Source organism: Rhipicephalus microplus, chromosome 8 (genome assembly GCF_043290135.1).
Source record: "Rhipicephalus microplus isolate Deutch F79 chromosome 8, USDA_Rmic, whole genome shotgun sequence".
Taxonomy (NCBI): Eukaryota; Metazoa; Arthropoda; class Arachnida; order Ixodida; family Ixodidae; genus Rhipicephalus; species Rhipicephalus microplus.
Window position 1 is genome coordinate 81191441 of NC_134707.1, and position 13718 is coordinate 81205158.

Below are 13718 nucleotides of genomic sequence, written 5' to 3' on the forward strand. Positions count from 1 at the left end.
CGACTGCCTAGCTCGAAAACTATTGTTTACTGGTGTTGTGTGGAGACAACAGTCCTAAAGAAAAGACTCCTACGTGCGACCGTGTTCCCCAGTGGCGCAATCGGTTAGCGCACGGTACCTATACAACAGTTCTCGTCAGCTATGCCGGGGTTGTGAGTTCGAGACTCACCTGGGGAATGAAATTTTTATTAGTTTTCATAATTAGTCATGAGGTTAATTGTATACTCAATGCTGGCGACTGCCTGGCTCGAAAACATTTGTTTACTGGAGGTGTGTGTAGACAACAGTCCTAAAGGAAACACTCTTACGTGCGACCGTCTTCCCCAGTGGCGCAATTGGTTAGCGCACGGTACTTATACGACAGTTCTCGTGAGCTATGCCGGGGTTGTGAGTTCGAGCCTCACCTGGGGAATGAAATTTTTATTAGTTTTCATATTTAGTCGTGAGGTTCATTGTATACTGAATGCTGGCGACTGCCTGGCTCGAAAACGTTTGTTTACTGGAGTTTTGCGCAGACAACAGTCCTAAAGGAAAGACTCCTACGTGTGACCGTGTCCCCAGTGGCGCAATCGGTTAGCGCACGGTACCTTTACGTAAGTTCTCGTGAGCTATGCCGGGGTTGTGAGTTTGAGCCTCACCTGGGGAATGGAATTTTCATTAGTTTTCATATTTAGGCTTGATGTTAATTGTATACTCAATGCTGGCGACTGCCTGGTTCGGAAACATTTGTTTACTGGAGTTGTGTGGAGACAACAGTCGTAAAGGAAACCCTCTTACGTGCAAACGTCTTCCCCAGTGGCGCAATTGGTTAGCGCACGGTACTTATACGACAGTTCTCGTGAGCTATGCCGGGATTGTGAGTTCGAGCCTCACCTGGGGAATGAAATTTTTATTAGTTTTCATATTTAGTCGTGAGGTTCATTGTATACTGAATGCTGGCGACTGCCTGGCTCGAAAACGTTTGTTTACTGGAGTTTTGCGCAGACAACAGTCCTAAAGGAAAGACTCCTACGTGTGACCGTGTCCCCAGTGGCGCAATCGGTTAGCGCACGGTACCTTTACGTAAGTTCTCGTGAGCTATGCCGGGGTTGTGAGTTTGAGCCTCACCTGGGGAATGGAATTTTCATTAGTTTTCATATTTAGGCTTGAGGTTAATTGTATACTCAATGCTGGCGACTGCCTGGTTCGGAAACATTTGTTTACTGGAGTTGTGTGGAGACAACAGTCGTAAAGGAAACCCTCTTACGTGCAAACGTGTTCCCCAGTGGCGCAATTGGTTAGCGCACGGTACTTATACGACAGTTCTCGTCAGCTATGCCAAGGTTGTGAGTTCGAGACTCGCCTGTGGAATGAAATTTTTATTAGTTTTCATATTTAGTCATGAGGTTAATTGTATACTCAATGGTGGCGACTGCCTGGCTCGAAAAAATTTGTTTACTGGAGTTTTGCGCAGACAACAGTCCTAAAGGAAAGACTCCTACGTGCGACCGTGTTCCGCAGTGGCGCAATTGGTTAGCGCACGGTACTTACACGACAGTGCTTGTGAGCTATGCCGAGGTTGTGAGTTCGAGACTCGCCTGTGGAATGAAATTTTTCTTAGTTTTCATATTTAGTCATGAGGTTAATTGTATACTCAATGCTGGCGACTGCCTGGCTCGAAAAAATTTGTTTACTGGAGTTTTGCGCAGACAACAGTCCTAAAGGAAAGACTCCTACGTGCGACCGTGTTCCGCAGTGGCGCAATTGGTTAGCGCACGGTACTTACACGACGGTTCTTGTGAGCTATGCCGGGGTTGTGAGTTTGAGCCTCGCCTGGGGAGTGAAATTTTTATTAGTTTTTATATTTAGCCTTGAGGTAATTGTATACTCAATGCTGGCAACTGCCTAGCCTGAAAACATTTGTTTACTGGAGTTGTGTGTAGACAACAGTCCTAAAGGAAACACTTTTACAAGCAACCGTGTTCCCCAGTGGCGCAATTGGTTAGCGCACGGTACTTATACGACAGTTCTCGTGAGCTATGCCGGGGTTGTGAGTTCGAGCCTCACCTGGGGAATGAAGTTTTTATTAGTTTTCATATTTTTACATGAGGTTAATTGTATACTCAATGCTGGCGACTGCCTGGCTCGAAAACATTTGTTTACCGGAGGTGTGTGTAGACAACAGTCCTAAAGGAAACACTCTTACGTGCAACCGCGTTCTCCAGTGGCGCAATTGGTTAGTGCACGGTACTTATACGACAGTTCTCGTGAGCTATGCCGGGGTTGTGAGTTCGAGCCTCACCTGGGGAATGAAATTTTTATTAGTTTTCATATTTAGTCATGAGGTTAATTGTATACTCAATGCTGGCGACTGCCTGGCTCGAAAACATTTGTTTACTGGAGTTGTGTGTAGACAACAGTCCTAAAGGAAACACTCTTACGTGCAACCGCGTTCTCCAGTGGCGCAATTGGTTAGCGCACGGTACTTATACGACAGTTCTCGTGAGCTATGCCGGGGTTGTGAGTTCGAGCCTCACCTGGGGAATGAAATTTTTATTAGTTTTCATATTTAGTCATGAGGTTAATTGTATACTCAATGCTGGCGACTGCCTGGCTCGAAAACATTTGTTTACTGGAGTTGTGTGTAGACAACAGTCCTAAAGGAAAGACTCCTACGTGCGACCGTGTTCCCCAGTGGCGCAATTAGTTAGCACACGGTACTTATACGACAGTTCTCGTGAGCTATGCCGGGGTTGTGAGTTCGTCCCTCACCTATGGAATCAAATTTTTATTAGATTTCATATTTAGTCATGAGGTTAATTGTATACTAAATGCTGACGACTGCCTGACTCGAAAACATTTGTTTACTGGAGGTGTGTGTAGACAACAGTCCTAAAGGAAACACTCTTACGTGCAACCATGTTCCCCAGTGGCGCAATTGGTTAGCGCACGGTACTTATACGACAGTTCTCGTGAGCTATGCCGGGGTTTTGAGTTCAAGCCTCACCTGGGGAATGAAGTTTTTATTAGTTTTCATAATTTTACATGAGGTAATTGTATACTCAATGCTGGTGACTGCCTGGCTCCAAAAACATTTGTTTACTAGAATTGTGTGGAGACAACAGTCCTAAAGGAAAGACTCCTACGTGCGACCTTGTTCCCCAGTGGCGTAATTGGTTAGCGCACGGTACTTATACGACAGTTCTCGTGAGCTATGCGGGGGTTGAGAGTTCGAGCCTCACCTGGGGAATGAAATTTTTATCAGTTTTCATATTTAGCCGTGAGGTTCATTGTATACTGAATGCTGGCGACTGCCTGGCTCGAAAACGTTTGTTCACTGGAGTTTTGCGCAGACAACAGTCCTAAAGGAAAGACTCCTACGTGTGACCGTGTCCCCAGTAGCGCAATCGGTTAGCGCACGGTACCTTTACGAAAGTTCTCGTGAGCAATGCCGGGGTTGTGAGTTTGAGCCTCAACTGGGGAATGGAATTTTCATTAGTTTTCATATTTAGGCTTGAGGTTAATTGTATACTCAATGCTGGCGACTGCCTGGTTCGGAAACATTTGTTTACTGGAGTTGTGTGGAGACAACAGTCGTAAAGGAAACCCTCTTACGTGCAAACGTCTTCCCCAGTGGCGCAATTGGTTAGCGCACGGTACTTATACGACAGTTCTCGTGAGCTATGCCGGGATTGTGAGTTCGAGCCTCACCTGGGGAATGAAATTTTTATTAGTTTTCATATTTAGCCATGAGGTTAATTGTATACTCAATGCTGGCGACTGCCTAGCTCGAAAACTATTGTTTACTGGTGTTGTGTGGAGACAACAGTCCTAAAGAAAAGACTCCTACGTGCGACCGTGTTCCCCAGTGGCGCAATCGGTTAGCGCACGGTACCTATACAACAGTTCTCGTCAGCTATGCCGGGGTTGTGAGTTCGAGACTCACCTGGGGAATGAAATTTTTATTAGTTTTCACAATTAGTCATGAGGTTAATTGTATACTCAATGCTGGCGACTGCCTGGCTCGAAAACATTTGTTTACTGGAGGTGTGTGTAGACAACAGTCCTAAAGGAAACACTCTTACGTGCGACCGTCTTCCCCAGTGGCGCAATTGGTTAGCGCACGGTACTTATACGACAGTTCTCGTGAGCTATGCCGGGGTTGTGAGTTCGAGCCTCACCTGGGGAATGAAATTTTTATTAGTTTTCATATTTAGTCGTGAGGTTCATTGTATACTGAATGCTGGCGACTGCCTGGCTCGAAAACGTTTGTTTACTGGAGTTTTGCGCAGACAACAGTCCTAAAGGAAAGACTCCTACGTGTGACCGTGTCCCCAGTGGCGCAATCGGTTAGCGCACGGTACCTTTACGTAAGTTCTCGTGAGCTATGCCGGGGTTGTGAGTTTGAGCCTCACCTGGGGAATGGAATTTTCATTAGTTTTCATATTTAGGCTTGAGGTTAATTGTATACTCAATGCTGGCGACTGCCTGGTTCGGAAACATTTGTTTACTGGAGTTGTGTGGAGACAACAGTCGTAAAGGAAACCCTCTTACGTGCAAACGTGTTCCCCAGTGGCGCCATTGGTTAGCGCACGGTACTTATACGACAGTTCTCGTCAGCTATGCCGAGGTTGTGAGTTCGAGACTCGCCTGTGGAATGAAATTTTTATTAGTTTTCATATTTAGTCGTGAGGTTAATTGTATACTCAATGCTGGCGACTGCCTGGCTCGAAAAAATTTGTTTACTGGAGTTTTGCGCAGACAACAGTCCTAAAGGAAAGACTCTTACGTGCGACCGTGTTCCGCAGTGGCGCAATTGGTTAGCGCACGGTACTTACACGACAGTTCTTGTGAGCTATGCCGAGGTTGTGAGTTCCATACTCGCCTGTGGAATGAAATTTTTATTAGTTTTCATATTTAGTCATGAGGTTAATTGTATACTCAATGCTGGCGACTGCCTGGCTCGAAAAAATTTGTTTACTGGAGTTTTGCGCAGACAACAGTCCTAAAGGAAAGACTCCTTCGTGCGACCGTGTTCCGCAGTGGCGCAATTGGTTAGCGCACGGTACTTACACGACGGTTCTTGTGAGCTATGCCGGGGTTGTGAGTTTGAGCCTCGCCTGGGGAGTGAAATTTTTATTAGTTTTCATATTTAGCCATGAGGTAATTGTATACTCAATGCTGGCAACTGCCTAGCCTGAAAACATTTGTTTACTGGAGTTGTGTGTAGACAACTGTCCTAAAGGAAACACTTTTACAAGCAACCGTGTTCCCCAGTGGCGCAATTGGTTAGCGCACGGTACTTATACGACAGTTCTCGTGAGCTATGCCGGGGTTGTGAGTTCGAGCCTCACCTGGGGAATGAAGTTTTTATTAGTTTTCATATTTTTACATGAGGTTAATTGTATACTCAATGCTGGCGACTGCCTGGCTCGAAAACATTTGTTTACCGGAGGTGTGTGTAGACAACAGTCCTAAAGGAAACACTCTTACGTGCAACCGCGTTCTCCAGTGGCGCAATTGGTTAGTGCACGGTACTTATACGACAGTTCTCGTGAGCTATGCCGGGGTTGTGAGTTCGAGCCTCACCTGGGGAATGAAATTTTTATTAGTTTTCATATTTAGTCATGAGGTTAATTGTATACTCAATGCTGGCGACTGCCTGGCTCGAAAACATTTGTTTACTGGAGTTGTGTGTAGACAACAGTCCTAAAGGAAACACTCTTACGTGCAACCGCGTTCTCCAGTGGCGCAATTGGTTAGCGCACGGTACTTATACGACAGTTCTCGTGAGCTATGCCGGGGTTGTGAGTTCGAGCCTCACCTGGGGAATGAAATTTTTATTAGTTTTCATATTTAGTCATGAGGTTAATTGTATACTCAATGCTGGCGACTGCCTGGCTCGAAAACATTTGTTTACTGGAGTTGTGTGTAGACAACAGTCCTAAAGGAAAGACTCCTACGTGCGACCGTGTTCCCCAGTGGCGCAATTAGTTAGCACACGGTACTTATACGACAGTTCTCGTGAGCTATGCCGGGGTTGTGAGTTCGTCCCTCACCTATGGAATCAAATTTTTATTAGATTTCATATTTAGTCATGAGGTTAATTGTATACTAAATGCTGACGACTGCCTGACTCGAAAACATTTGTTTACTGGAGGTGTGTGTAGACAACAGTCCTAAAGGAAACACTCTTACGTGCAACCATGTTCCCCAGTGGCGCAATTGGTTAGCGCACGGTACTCATACGACAGTTTTCGTGAGCTATGCCGGGGTTTTGAGTTCAAGCCTCACCTGGGGAATGAAATATTTATTAGTTTTCATATTTAGTCATGAGGTTAATTGTATACTCAATGCTGGCGACAGCTTGGCCCGAAAACATTTGTTTACTGGAGTTGTGTGTAGAGAACAGTCCCAAAGGAAACACTCTTATGTGCAACCGTGTTCCCCAGTGGCGCAATTGGTTAGCGCACGGTACTTATACGACAGTTCTCGTGAGCTATGCCGGGGTTGTGAGTTCGAGCCTCCCCTGAGGATTGAAATTTTTATTAGTTTTCATATTTAGTCATGAGGTAAATTGTATACTCAATGCTGGCGACAGCCTGGCCCGAAAACATTTGTTTACTGGAGTTGTGTGTAGACAACAGTCCTAAAGGAAACACTCTTACGTGCAACCGTGTTCCCCAGTGGCGCAATTGGTTAGCGCACGGTACTTATACGACAGTTCTCGTGAGCTATGCCGGGATATTGAGTTCGAGCCTCACCTCGGGAATAAAATTCTTATTAGTTTCCATTATCAGTCATGAGGTTAATTGTATACTCAATGCTGGCGACTGCCTAGCTCGAAAACATTTGTTTACTGGAGTTGTGTGTAGACAACAGTCCTAAAGAAAAGACTCCTACGTGCGACCGTGTTCCCCAGTGGCGCAATTAGTTAGTGCACGGTACTTATACGACAGTTCTCGTGAGCTATGCCGGGTTTGTGAGTTTGAGCCTCACCTGGGAAGTGAAATTTTTATTAGTTTTCATATTTAGCCATGAGGTTAATTGTATACTCAATGCTGGCGACTGCCTAGCTCGAAAACTATTGTTTACTGGTGTTGTGTGGAGACAACAGTCCTAAAGAAAAGACTCCTACGTGCGACCGTGTTCCCCAGTGGCGCAATCGGTTAGCGCACGGTACCTATACAACAGTTCTGGTCAGCTATGCCGGGGTTGTGAGTTCGAGACTCACCTGGGGAATGAAATTTTTATTAGTTTTCATATTTAGTCATGAGGTTAATTGTATACTCAATGCTGGCGACTGCCTGGCTCGAAAACATTTGTTTACTGGAGGTGTGTGTAGACAACAGTCCTAAAGGAAACACTCTTACGTGCGACCGTCTTCCCCAGTGGCGCAATTGGTTAGCGCACGGTACTTATACGACAGTTCTCGTGAGCTATGCCGGGGTTGTGAGTTCGAGCCTCACCTGGGGAATGAAATTTTTATTAGTTTTCATATTTAGTCGTGAGGTTCATTGTATACTGAATGCTGGCGACTGCCTGGCTCGAAAACGTTTGTTTACTGGAGTTTTGCGCAGACAACAGTCCTAAAGGAAAGACTCCTACGTGTGACCGTGTCCCCAGTGGCGCAATCGGTTAGCGCACGGTACCTTTACGTAAGTTCTCGTGAGCTATGCCGGGGTTGTGAGTTTGAGCCTCACCTGGGGAATGGAATTTTCATTAGTTTTCATATTTAGGCTTGAGGTTAATTGTATACTCAATGCTGGCGACTGCCTGGTTCGGAAACATTTGTTTACTGGAGTTGTGTGGAGACAACAGTCGTAAAGGAAACCCTCTTACGTGCAAACGTGTTCCCCAGTGGCGCAATTGGTTAGCGCACGGTACTTATACGACAGTTCTCGTCAGCTATGCCGAGGTTGTGAGTTCGAGACTCGCCTGTGGAATGAAATTTTTATTAGTTTTCATATTTAGTCATGAGGTTAATTGTATACTCAATGCTGGCGACTGCCTGGCTCGAAAAAATTTGTTTACTGGAGTTTTGCGCAGACAACAGTCCTAAAGGAAAGACTCCTACGTGCGACCGTGTTCCGCAGTGGCGCAATTGGTTAGCGCACGGTACTTACACGACAGTGCTTGTGAGCTATGCCGAGGTTGTGAGTTCGAGACTCGCCTGTGGAATGAAATTTTTATTAGTTTTCATATTTAGTCATGAGGTTAATTGTATACTCAATGCTGGCGACTGCCTGGCTCGAAAAAATTTGTTTACTGGAGTTTTGCGCAGACAACAGTCCTAAAGGAAAGACTCCTACGTGCGACCGTGTTCCGCAGTGGCGCAATTGGTTAGCGCACGGTACTTACACGACGGTTCTTGTGAGCTATGCCGGGGTTGTGAGTTTGAGCCTCGCCTGGGGAGTGAAATTTTTATTAGTTTTCATATTTAGCCATGAGGTAATTGTATACTCAATGCTGGCAACTGCCTAGCCTGAAAACATTTGTTTACTGGAGTTGTGTGTAGACAACAGTCCTAAAGGAAACACTTTTACAAGCAACCGTGTTCCCCAGTGGCGCAATTGGTTAGCGCACGGTACTTATACGACAGTTCTCGTGAGCTATGCCGGGGTTGTGAGTTCGAGCCTCACCTGGGGAATGAAGTTTTTATTAGTTTTCATATTTTTACATGAGGTTAATTGTATACTCAATGCTGGCGACTGCCTGGCTCGAAAACATTTGTTTACCGGAGGTGTGTGTAGACAACAGTCCTAAAGGAAACACTCTTACGTGCAACCGCGTTCTCCAGTGGCGCAATTGGTTAGTGCACGGTACTTATACGACAGTTCTCGTGAGCTATGCCGGGGTTGTGAGTTCGAGCCTCACCTGGGGAATGAAATTTTATTAGTTTTCATATTTAGTCATGAGGTTAATTGTATACTCAATGCTGGCGACTGCCTGGCTCGAAAACATTTGTTTACTGGAGTTGTGTGTAGACAACAGTCCTAAAGGAAACACTCTTACGTGCAACCGCGTTCTCCAGTGGCGCAATTGGTTAGCGCACGGTACTTATACGACAGTTCTCGTTAGCTATGCCGGGGTTGTGAGTTCGAGCCTCACCTGGGGAATGAAATTTTTATTAGTTTTCATATTTAGTCATGAGGTTAATTGTATACTCAATGCTGTCGACTGCCTGGCTCGAAAACATTTGTTTACTGGAGTTGTGTGTAGACAACAGTCCTAAAGGAAACACTCTTACGTGCAACTGCGTTCTCCAGTGGCGCAATTGGTTAGCGCACGGTACTTATACGACAGTTCTCGTGAGCTATGCCGGGGTTGTGAGTTCGAGCCTCACCTGGGGAATGAAATTTTTATTAGTTTTCATATTTAGTCATGAGGTTAATTGTATACTCAATGCTGGCGACTGCCTGGCTCGAAAACATTTGTTTACTGGAGTTGTGTGTAGACAACAGTCCTAAAGGAAAGACTCCTACGTGCGACCGTGTTCCCCAGTGGCGCAATTAGTTAGCACACGGTACTTATACGACAGTTCTCGTGAGCTATGCCGGGGTTGTGAGTTCGTCTCTCACCTATGGAATCAAATTTTTATTAGATTTCATATTTAGTCATGAGGTTAATTGTATACTAAATGCTGACGACTGCCTGACTCGAAAACATTTGTTTACTGGAGGTGTGTGTAGACAACAGTCCTAAAGGAAACACTCTTACGTGCAACCATGTTCCCCAGTGGCGCAATTGGTTAGCGCACGGTACTCATACGACAGTTCTCGTGAGCTATGCCGGGGTTTTGAGTTCAAGCCTCACCTGGGGAATGAAATATTTATTAGTTTTCATATTTAGTCATGAGGTTAATTGTATACTCAATGCTGGCGACAGCTTGGCCCGAAAACATTTGTTTACTGGAGTTGTGTGTAGAGAACAGTCCCAAAGGAAACACTCTTATGTGCAACCGTGTTCCCCAGTGGCGCAATTGGTTAGCGCACGGTACTTATACGACAGTTCTCGTGAGCTATGCCGGGGTTGTGAGTTCGAGCCTCCCCTGGGGATTGAAATTTTTATTAGTTTTCATATTTAGTCATGAGGTTAATTGTATACTAAATGCTGGCGACAGCCTGGCCCGAAAACATTTGTTTACTGGAGTTGTGTGTAGACAACAGTCCTAAAGGAAACACTCTTACGTGCAACCGTGTTCCCCAGTGGCGCAATTGGTTAGCGCACGGTACTTATACGACAGTTCTCGTGAGCTATGCCGGGATTGTGAGTTCGAGCCTCACCTCGGGAATAAAATTCTTATTAGTTTCCATTATCAGTCATGAGGTTAATTGTATACTCAATGCTGGCGACTGCCTATCTCGAAAACATTTGTTTACTGGAGTTGTGTGTAGACAACAGTCCTAAAGAAAAGACTCCTACGTGCGACCGTGTTCCCCAGTGGCGCAATTAGTTAGTGCACGGTACTTATACGACAGTTCTCGTGAGCTATGCCGGGTTTGTGAGTTTGAGCCTCACCTGGGAAGTGAAATTTTTATTAGTTTTCATATTTAGCCATGAGGTTAATTGTATACTCAATGCTGGCGACTGCCTAGCTCGAAAACTATTGTTTACTGGTGTTGTGTGGAGACAACAGTCCTAAAGAAAAGACTCCTACGTGCGACCGTGTTCCCCAGTGGCGCAATCGGTTAGCGCACGGTACCTATACAACAGTTCTGGTCAGCTATGCCGGGGTTGTGAGTTCGAGACTCACCTGGGGAATGAAATTTTTATTAGTTTTCATATTTAGTCATGAGGTTAATTGTATACTCAATGCTGGCGACTGCCTGGCTCGAAAACATTTGTTTACTGGAGGTGTGTGTAGACAACAGTCCTAAAGGAAACACTCTTACGTGCGACCGTCTTCCCCAGTGGCGCAATTGGATAGCGCACGGTACTTATACGACAGTTCTCGTGAGCTATGCCGGGGTTGTGAGTTCGAGCCTCACCTGGGGCATGAAATTTTTATTAGTTTTCATATTTAGTCGTGAGGTTCATTGTATACTGAATGCTTTCGACTGCCTAGCTCGAAAACGTTTGTTTACTGGAGTTTTGCGCAGACAACAGTCCTAAAGGAAAGACTCCTACGTGTGACCGTGTCCCCAGTGGCGCAATCGGTTAGCGCACGGTACCTTTACGTAAGTTCTCGTGAGCTATGCCGGGGTTGTGAGTTTGAGCCTCACCTGGGGAATGGAATTTTCATTAGTTTTCATATTTAGGCTTGAGGTTAATTGTATACTCAATGCTGGCGACTGCCTGGTTCGGAAACATTTGTTTACTGGAGTTGTGTGGAGACAACAGTCGTAAAGGAAACCCTCTTACGTGCAAACGTGTTCCCCAGTGGCGCAATTGGTTAGCGCACGGTACTTATACGACAGTTCTCGTCAGCTATGCCGAGGTTGTGAGTTCGAGACTCGCCTGTGGAATGAAATTTTTATTAGTTTTCATATTTAGTCATGAGGTTAATTGTATACTCAATGCTGGCGACTGCCTGGCTCGAAAAAAATTTGTTTACTGGAGTTTTGCGCAGACAACAGTCCTAAAGGAAAGACTCCTACGTGCGACCGTGTTCCGCAGTGGCGCAATTGGTTAGCGCACGGTACTTACACGACAGTGCTTGTGAGCTATGCCGAGGTTGTGAGTTCGAGACTCGCCTGTGGAATGAAATTTTTATTAGTTTTCATATTTAGTCATGAGGTTAATTGTATACTCAATGCTGGCGACTGCCTGGCTCGAAAAAATTTGTTTACTGGAGTTTTGCGCAGACAACAGTCCTAAAGGAAAGACTCCTACGTGCGACCGTGTTCCGCAGTGGCGCAATTGGTTAGCGCACGGTACTTACACGACGGTTCTTGTAAGCTATGCCGGGGTTGTGAGTTTGAGCCTCGCCTGGGGAGTGAAATTTTTATTAGTTTTCATATTTAGCCATGAGGTAATTGTATACTCAATGCTGGCAACTGCCTAGCCTGAAAACATTTGTTTACTGGAGTTGTGTGTAGACAACAGTCCTAAAGGAAACACTTTTACAAGCAACCGTGTTCCCCAGTGGCGCAATTGGTTAGCGCACGGTACTTATACGACAGTTCTCGTGAGCTATGCCGGGGTTGTGAGTTCGAGCCTCACCTGGGGAATGAAGTTTTTATTAGTTTTCATATTTTTACATGAGGTTAATTGTATACTCAATGCTGGCGACTGCCTGGCTCGAAAACATTTGTTTACCGGAGGTGTCTGTAGACAACAGTCCTAAAGGAAACACTCTTACGTGCAACCGCGTTCTCCAGTGGCGCAATTGGTTAGTGCACGGTACTTATACGACAGTTCTCGTGAGCTATGCCGGGGTTGTGAGTTCGAGCCTCACCTGGGGAATGAAATTTTTATTAGTTTTCATATTTAGTCATAAGGGTAATTGTATACTCAATGCTGGCGACTGCCTGGCTCGAAAACATTTGTTTACTGGAGTTGTGTGTAGACAACAGTCCTAAAGGAAAGACTCCTACGTGCGACCGTGTTCCCCAGTGGCGCAATTAGTTAGCACACGGTACTTATACGACAGTTCTCGTGAGCTATACCGGGGTTGTGAGTTCGTCCCTCACCTATGGAATCAAATTTTTATTAGATTTCATATTTAGTCATGAGGTTAATTGTATACTAAATGCTGACGACTGCCTGACTCGAAAACATTTGTTTACTGGAGGTGTGTGTAGACAACAGTCCTAAAGGAAACACTCTTACGTGCAACCATGTTCCCCAGTGGCGCAATTGGTTAGCGCACGGTACTTATACGACAGTTCTCGTGAGCTATGCCGGGGTTTTGAGTTCAAGCCTCACCTGGGGAATGAAATATTTATTAGTTTTCATATTTAGTCATGAGGTTAATTGTATACTCAATGCTGGCGACAGCTTGGCCCGTAAACATTTGTTTACTGGAGTTGTGTGTAGAGAACAGTCCTAAAGGAAACACTCTTATGTGCAACCGTGTTCCCCAGTGGCGCAATTGGTTAGCGCACGGTACTTATACGACAGTTCTCGTGAGCTATGCCGGGGTTGTGAGTTCGAGCCTCCCCTGGGGATTGAAATTTTTATTAGTTTTCATATTTAGTCATGAGGTTAATTGTATACTCAATGCTGGCGACAGCCTGGCCCGAAAACATTTGTTTACTGGAGTTGTGTGTAGACAACAGTCCTAAAGGAAACACTCTTACGTGCAACCGTGTTCCCCAGTGGCGCAATTGGTTAGCGCACGGTACTTATACGACAGTTCTCGTGAGCTATGCCGGGATTGTGAGTTCGAGCCTCACCTGGGAAGTGAAATTTTTATTAGTTTTCATATTTAGCCATGAGGTTAATTGTATACTCAATGCTGGCGACTGCCTAGCTCGAAAACTATTGTTTACTGGTGTTGTGTGGAGACAACAGTCCTAAAGAAAAGACTCCTACGTGCGACCGTGTTCCCCAGTGGCGCAATCGGTTAGCGCATGGTACCTATACAACAGTTCTCGTCAGCTATGCCGGGGTTGTGAGTTCGAGACTCACCTGGGGAATGAAATTTTTATTAGTTTTCATATTTAGTCTTGAGGTTAATTGTATACTCAATGCTGGCGACTGCCTGGCTCGAAAACATTTGTTTACTGGAGGTGTGTGTAGACAACAGTCCTAAAGGAAACACTCTTACGTGCAAACGTGTTCCCCAGTGGCGC

The 13718-nt window shown here is 45.4% G+C and overlaps 41 non-coding genes across 41 annotated transcripts; all 41 read left to right on the plus strand.

The window, feature by feature from the left end:
* Nucleotides 1-85: 85 nt before the first annotated feature.
* TRNAI-UAU (transfer RNA isoleucine (anticodon UAU)) lies at nucleotides 86-177 on the plus strand. The gene is given in 2 exon segments: nucleotides 86-123; nucleotides 142-177. It is a non-coding gene; the product is annotated as a tRNA-Ile (tRNA).
* Nucleotides 178-320: 143 nt separating this feature from the next.
* Nucleotides 321-412, plus strand: TRNAI-UAU (transfer RNA isoleucine (anticodon UAU)). Its single transcript is given in 2 exon segments — nucleotides 321-358; nucleotides 377-412. It is a non-coding gene; the product is annotated as a tRNA-Ile (tRNA).
* A 142-nt stretch (nucleotides 413-554) lies between these two features.
* Nucleotides 555-646, plus strand: TRNAK-UUU (transfer RNA lysine (anticodon UUU)). Its single transcript is given in 2 exon segments — nucleotides 555-592; nucleotides 611-646. It is a non-coding gene; the product is annotated as a tRNA-Lys (tRNA).
* Nucleotides 647-789: 143 nt separating this feature from the next.
* TRNAI-UAU (transfer RNA isoleucine (anticodon UAU)) lies at nucleotides 790-881 on the plus strand. Its single transcript is given in 2 exon segments — nucleotides 790-827; nucleotides 846-881. It is a non-coding gene; the product is annotated as a tRNA-Ile (tRNA).
* Nucleotides 882-1023: 142 nt separating this feature from the next.
* TRNAK-UUU (transfer RNA lysine (anticodon UUU)) lies at nucleotides 1024-1115 on the plus strand. Its single transcript is given in 2 exon segments — nucleotides 1024-1061; nucleotides 1080-1115. It is a non-coding gene; the product is annotated as a tRNA-Lys (tRNA).
* A 378-nt stretch (nucleotides 1116-1493) lies between these two features.
* TRNAV-UAC (transfer RNA valine (anticodon UAC)) lies at nucleotides 1494-1585 on the plus strand. Its single transcript is given in 2 exon segments — nucleotides 1494-1531; nucleotides 1550-1585. It is a non-coding gene; the product is annotated as a tRNA-Val (tRNA).
* A 377-nt stretch (nucleotides 1586-1962) lies between these two features.
* Nucleotides 1963-2054, plus strand: TRNAI-UAU (transfer RNA isoleucine (anticodon UAU)). Its single transcript is given in 2 exon segments — nucleotides 1963-2000; nucleotides 2019-2054. It is a non-coding gene; the product is annotated as a tRNA-Ile (tRNA).
* Nucleotides 2055-2197: 143 nt separating this feature from the next.
* Nucleotides 2198-2289, plus strand: TRNAI-UAU (transfer RNA isoleucine (anticodon UAU)). Its single transcript is given in 2 exon segments — nucleotides 2198-2235; nucleotides 2254-2289. It is a non-coding gene; the product is annotated as a tRNA-Ile (tRNA).
* A 143-nt stretch (nucleotides 2290-2432) lies between these two features.
* On the plus strand, nucleotides 2433-2524 carry TRNAI-UAU (transfer RNA isoleucine (anticodon UAU)). Its single transcript is given in 2 exon segments — nucleotides 2433-2470; nucleotides 2489-2524. It is a non-coding gene; the product is annotated as a tRNA-Ile (tRNA).
* Nucleotides 2525-2902: 378 nt separating this feature from the next.
* Nucleotides 2903-2994, plus strand: TRNAI-UAU (transfer RNA isoleucine (anticodon UAU)). Its single transcript is given in 2 exon segments — nucleotides 2903-2940; nucleotides 2959-2994. It is a non-coding gene; the product is annotated as a tRNA-Ile (tRNA).
* Nucleotides 2995-3606: 612 nt separating this feature from the next.
* TRNAI-UAU (transfer RNA isoleucine (anticodon UAU)) lies at nucleotides 3607-3698 on the plus strand. Its single transcript is given in 2 exon segments — nucleotides 3607-3644; nucleotides 3663-3698. It is a non-coding gene; the product is annotated as a tRNA-Ile (tRNA).
* Nucleotides 3699-3841: 143 nt separating this feature from the next.
* TRNAI-UAU (transfer RNA isoleucine (anticodon UAU)) lies at nucleotides 3842-3933 on the plus strand. The gene is given in 2 exon segments: nucleotides 3842-3879; nucleotides 3898-3933. It is a non-coding gene; the product is annotated as a tRNA-Ile (tRNA).
* A 143-nt stretch (nucleotides 3934-4076) lies between these two features.
* Nucleotides 4077-4168, plus strand: TRNAI-UAU (transfer RNA isoleucine (anticodon UAU)). The gene is given in 2 exon segments: nucleotides 4077-4114; nucleotides 4133-4168. It is a non-coding gene; the product is annotated as a tRNA-Ile (tRNA).
* Nucleotides 4169-4310: 142 nt separating this feature from the next.
* Nucleotides 4311-4402, plus strand: TRNAK-UUU (transfer RNA lysine (anticodon UUU)). Its single transcript is given in 2 exon segments — nucleotides 4311-4348; nucleotides 4367-4402. It is a non-coding gene; the product is annotated as a tRNA-Lys (tRNA).
* A 378-nt stretch (nucleotides 4403-4780) lies between these two features.
* On the plus strand, nucleotides 4781-4872 carry TRNAV-UAC (transfer RNA valine (anticodon UAC)). The gene is given in 2 exon segments: nucleotides 4781-4818; nucleotides 4837-4872. It is a non-coding gene; the product is annotated as a tRNA-Val (tRNA).
* A 377-nt stretch (nucleotides 4873-5249) lies between these two features.
* On the plus strand, nucleotides 5250-5341 carry TRNAI-UAU (transfer RNA isoleucine (anticodon UAU)). The gene is given in 2 exon segments: nucleotides 5250-5287; nucleotides 5306-5341. It is a non-coding gene; the product is annotated as a tRNA-Ile (tRNA).
* Nucleotides 5342-5484: 143 nt separating this feature from the next.
* TRNAI-UAU (transfer RNA isoleucine (anticodon UAU)) lies at nucleotides 5485-5576 on the plus strand. Its single transcript is given in 2 exon segments — nucleotides 5485-5522; nucleotides 5541-5576. It is a non-coding gene; the product is annotated as a tRNA-Ile (tRNA).
* Nucleotides 5577-5719: 143 nt separating this feature from the next.
* TRNAI-UAU (transfer RNA isoleucine (anticodon UAU)) lies at nucleotides 5720-5811 on the plus strand. Its single transcript is given in 2 exon segments — nucleotides 5720-5757; nucleotides 5776-5811. It is a non-coding gene; the product is annotated as a tRNA-Ile (tRNA).
* Nucleotides 5812-6424: 613 nt separating this feature from the next.
* TRNAI-UAU (transfer RNA isoleucine (anticodon UAU)) lies at nucleotides 6425-6516 on the plus strand. Its single transcript is given in 2 exon segments — nucleotides 6425-6462; nucleotides 6481-6516. It is a non-coding gene; the product is annotated as a tRNA-Ile (tRNA).
* A 613-nt stretch (nucleotides 6517-7129) lies between these two features.
* Nucleotides 7130-7221, plus strand: TRNAI-UAU (transfer RNA isoleucine (anticodon UAU)). The gene is given in 2 exon segments: nucleotides 7130-7167; nucleotides 7186-7221. It is a non-coding gene; the product is annotated as a tRNA-Ile (tRNA).
* A 143-nt stretch (nucleotides 7222-7364) lies between these two features.
* TRNAI-UAU (transfer RNA isoleucine (anticodon UAU)) lies at nucleotides 7365-7456 on the plus strand. The gene is given in 2 exon segments: nucleotides 7365-7402; nucleotides 7421-7456. It is a non-coding gene; the product is annotated as a tRNA-Ile (tRNA).
* A 142-nt stretch (nucleotides 7457-7598) lies between these two features.
* TRNAK-UUU (transfer RNA lysine (anticodon UUU)) lies at nucleotides 7599-7690 on the plus strand. Its single transcript is given in 2 exon segments — nucleotides 7599-7636; nucleotides 7655-7690. It is a non-coding gene; the product is annotated as a tRNA-Lys (tRNA).
* A 143-nt stretch (nucleotides 7691-7833) lies between these two features.
* On the plus strand, nucleotides 7834-7925 carry TRNAI-UAU (transfer RNA isoleucine (anticodon UAU)). Its single transcript is given in 2 exon segments — nucleotides 7834-7871; nucleotides 7890-7925. It is a non-coding gene; the product is annotated as a tRNA-Ile (tRNA).
* Nucleotides 7926-8068: 143 nt separating this feature from the next.
* TRNAV-UAC (transfer RNA valine (anticodon UAC)) lies at nucleotides 8069-8160 on the plus strand. Its single transcript is given in 2 exon segments — nucleotides 8069-8106; nucleotides 8125-8160. It is a non-coding gene; the product is annotated as a tRNA-Val (tRNA).
* A 377-nt stretch (nucleotides 8161-8537) lies between these two features.
* On the plus strand, nucleotides 8538-8629 carry TRNAI-UAU (transfer RNA isoleucine (anticodon UAU)). The gene is given in 2 exon segments: nucleotides 8538-8575; nucleotides 8594-8629. It is a non-coding gene; the product is annotated as a tRNA-Ile (tRNA).
* Nucleotides 8630-8772: 143 nt separating this feature from the next.
* TRNAI-UAU (transfer RNA isoleucine (anticodon UAU)) lies at nucleotides 8773-8864 on the plus strand. Its single transcript is given in 2 exon segments — nucleotides 8773-8810; nucleotides 8829-8864. It is a non-coding gene; the product is annotated as a tRNA-Ile (tRNA).
* A 142-nt stretch (nucleotides 8865-9006) lies between these two features.
* TRNAI-UAU (transfer RNA isoleucine (anticodon UAU)) lies at nucleotides 9007-9098 on the plus strand. Its single transcript is given in 2 exon segments — nucleotides 9007-9044; nucleotides 9063-9098. It is a non-coding gene; the product is annotated as a tRNA-Ile (tRNA).
* Nucleotides 9099-9241: 143 nt separating this feature from the next.
* Nucleotides 9242-9333, plus strand: TRNAI-UAU (transfer RNA isoleucine (anticodon UAU)). The gene is given in 2 exon segments: nucleotides 9242-9279; nucleotides 9298-9333. It is a non-coding gene; the product is annotated as a tRNA-Ile (tRNA).
* A 613-nt stretch (nucleotides 9334-9946) lies between these two features.
* TRNAI-UAU (transfer RNA isoleucine (anticodon UAU)) lies at nucleotides 9947-10038 on the plus strand. The gene is given in 2 exon segments: nucleotides 9947-9984; nucleotides 10003-10038. It is a non-coding gene; the product is annotated as a tRNA-Ile (tRNA).
* Nucleotides 10039-10181: 143 nt separating this feature from the next.
* TRNAI-UAU (transfer RNA isoleucine (anticodon UAU)) lies at nucleotides 10182-10273 on the plus strand. Its single transcript is given in 2 exon segments — nucleotides 10182-10219; nucleotides 10238-10273. It is a non-coding gene; the product is annotated as a tRNA-Ile (tRNA).
* Nucleotides 10274-10651: 378 nt separating this feature from the next.
* Nucleotides 10652-10743, plus strand: TRNAI-UAU (transfer RNA isoleucine (anticodon UAU)). The gene is given in 2 exon segments: nucleotides 10652-10689; nucleotides 10708-10743. It is a non-coding gene; the product is annotated as a tRNA-Ile (tRNA).
* A 143-nt stretch (nucleotides 10744-10886) lies between these two features.
* On the plus strand, nucleotides 10887-10978 carry TRNAI-UAU (transfer RNA isoleucine (anticodon UAU)). The gene is given in 2 exon segments: nucleotides 10887-10924; nucleotides 10943-10978. It is a non-coding gene; the product is annotated as a tRNA-Ile (tRNA).
* A 142-nt stretch (nucleotides 10979-11120) lies between these two features.
* Nucleotides 11121-11212, plus strand: TRNAK-UUU (transfer RNA lysine (anticodon UUU)). Its single transcript is given in 2 exon segments — nucleotides 11121-11158; nucleotides 11177-11212. It is a non-coding gene; the product is annotated as a tRNA-Lys (tRNA).
* A 143-nt stretch (nucleotides 11213-11355) lies between these two features.
* Nucleotides 11356-11447, plus strand: TRNAI-UAU (transfer RNA isoleucine (anticodon UAU)). The gene is given in 2 exon segments: nucleotides 11356-11393; nucleotides 11412-11447. It is a non-coding gene; the product is annotated as a tRNA-Ile (tRNA).
* A 144-nt stretch (nucleotides 11448-11591) lies between these two features.
* On the plus strand, nucleotides 11592-11683 carry TRNAV-UAC (transfer RNA valine (anticodon UAC)). Its single transcript is given in 2 exon segments — nucleotides 11592-11629; nucleotides 11648-11683. It is a non-coding gene; the product is annotated as a tRNA-Val (tRNA).
* A 377-nt stretch (nucleotides 11684-12060) lies between these two features.
* Nucleotides 12061-12152, plus strand: TRNAI-UAU (transfer RNA isoleucine (anticodon UAU)). Its single transcript is given in 2 exon segments — nucleotides 12061-12098; nucleotides 12117-12152. It is a non-coding gene; the product is annotated as a tRNA-Ile (tRNA).
* Nucleotides 12153-12295: 143 nt separating this feature from the next.
* TRNAI-UAU (transfer RNA isoleucine (anticodon UAU)) lies at nucleotides 12296-12387 on the plus strand. The gene is given in 2 exon segments: nucleotides 12296-12333; nucleotides 12352-12387. It is a non-coding gene; the product is annotated as a tRNA-Ile (tRNA).
* A 378-nt stretch (nucleotides 12388-12765) lies between these two features.
* TRNAI-UAU (transfer RNA isoleucine (anticodon UAU)) lies at nucleotides 12766-12857 on the plus strand. Its single transcript is given in 2 exon segments — nucleotides 12766-12803; nucleotides 12822-12857. It is a non-coding gene; the product is annotated as a tRNA-Ile (tRNA).
* A 143-nt stretch (nucleotides 12858-13000) lies between these two features.
* On the plus strand, nucleotides 13001-13092 carry TRNAI-UAU (transfer RNA isoleucine (anticodon UAU)). The gene is given in 2 exon segments: nucleotides 13001-13038; nucleotides 13057-13092. It is a non-coding gene; the product is annotated as a tRNA-Ile (tRNA).
* A 143-nt stretch (nucleotides 13093-13235) lies between these two features.
* TRNAI-UAU (transfer RNA isoleucine (anticodon UAU)) lies at nucleotides 13236-13327 on the plus strand. The gene is given in 2 exon segments: nucleotides 13236-13273; nucleotides 13292-13327. It is a non-coding gene; the product is annotated as a tRNA-Ile (tRNA).
* Nucleotides 13328-13470: 143 nt separating this feature from the next.
* Nucleotides 13471-13562, plus strand: TRNAI-UAU (transfer RNA isoleucine (anticodon UAU)). The gene is given in 2 exon segments: nucleotides 13471-13508; nucleotides 13527-13562. It is a non-coding gene; the product is annotated as a tRNA-Ile (tRNA).
* The last annotated feature ends 156 nt before the right edge of the window (nucleotides 13563-13718 follow it).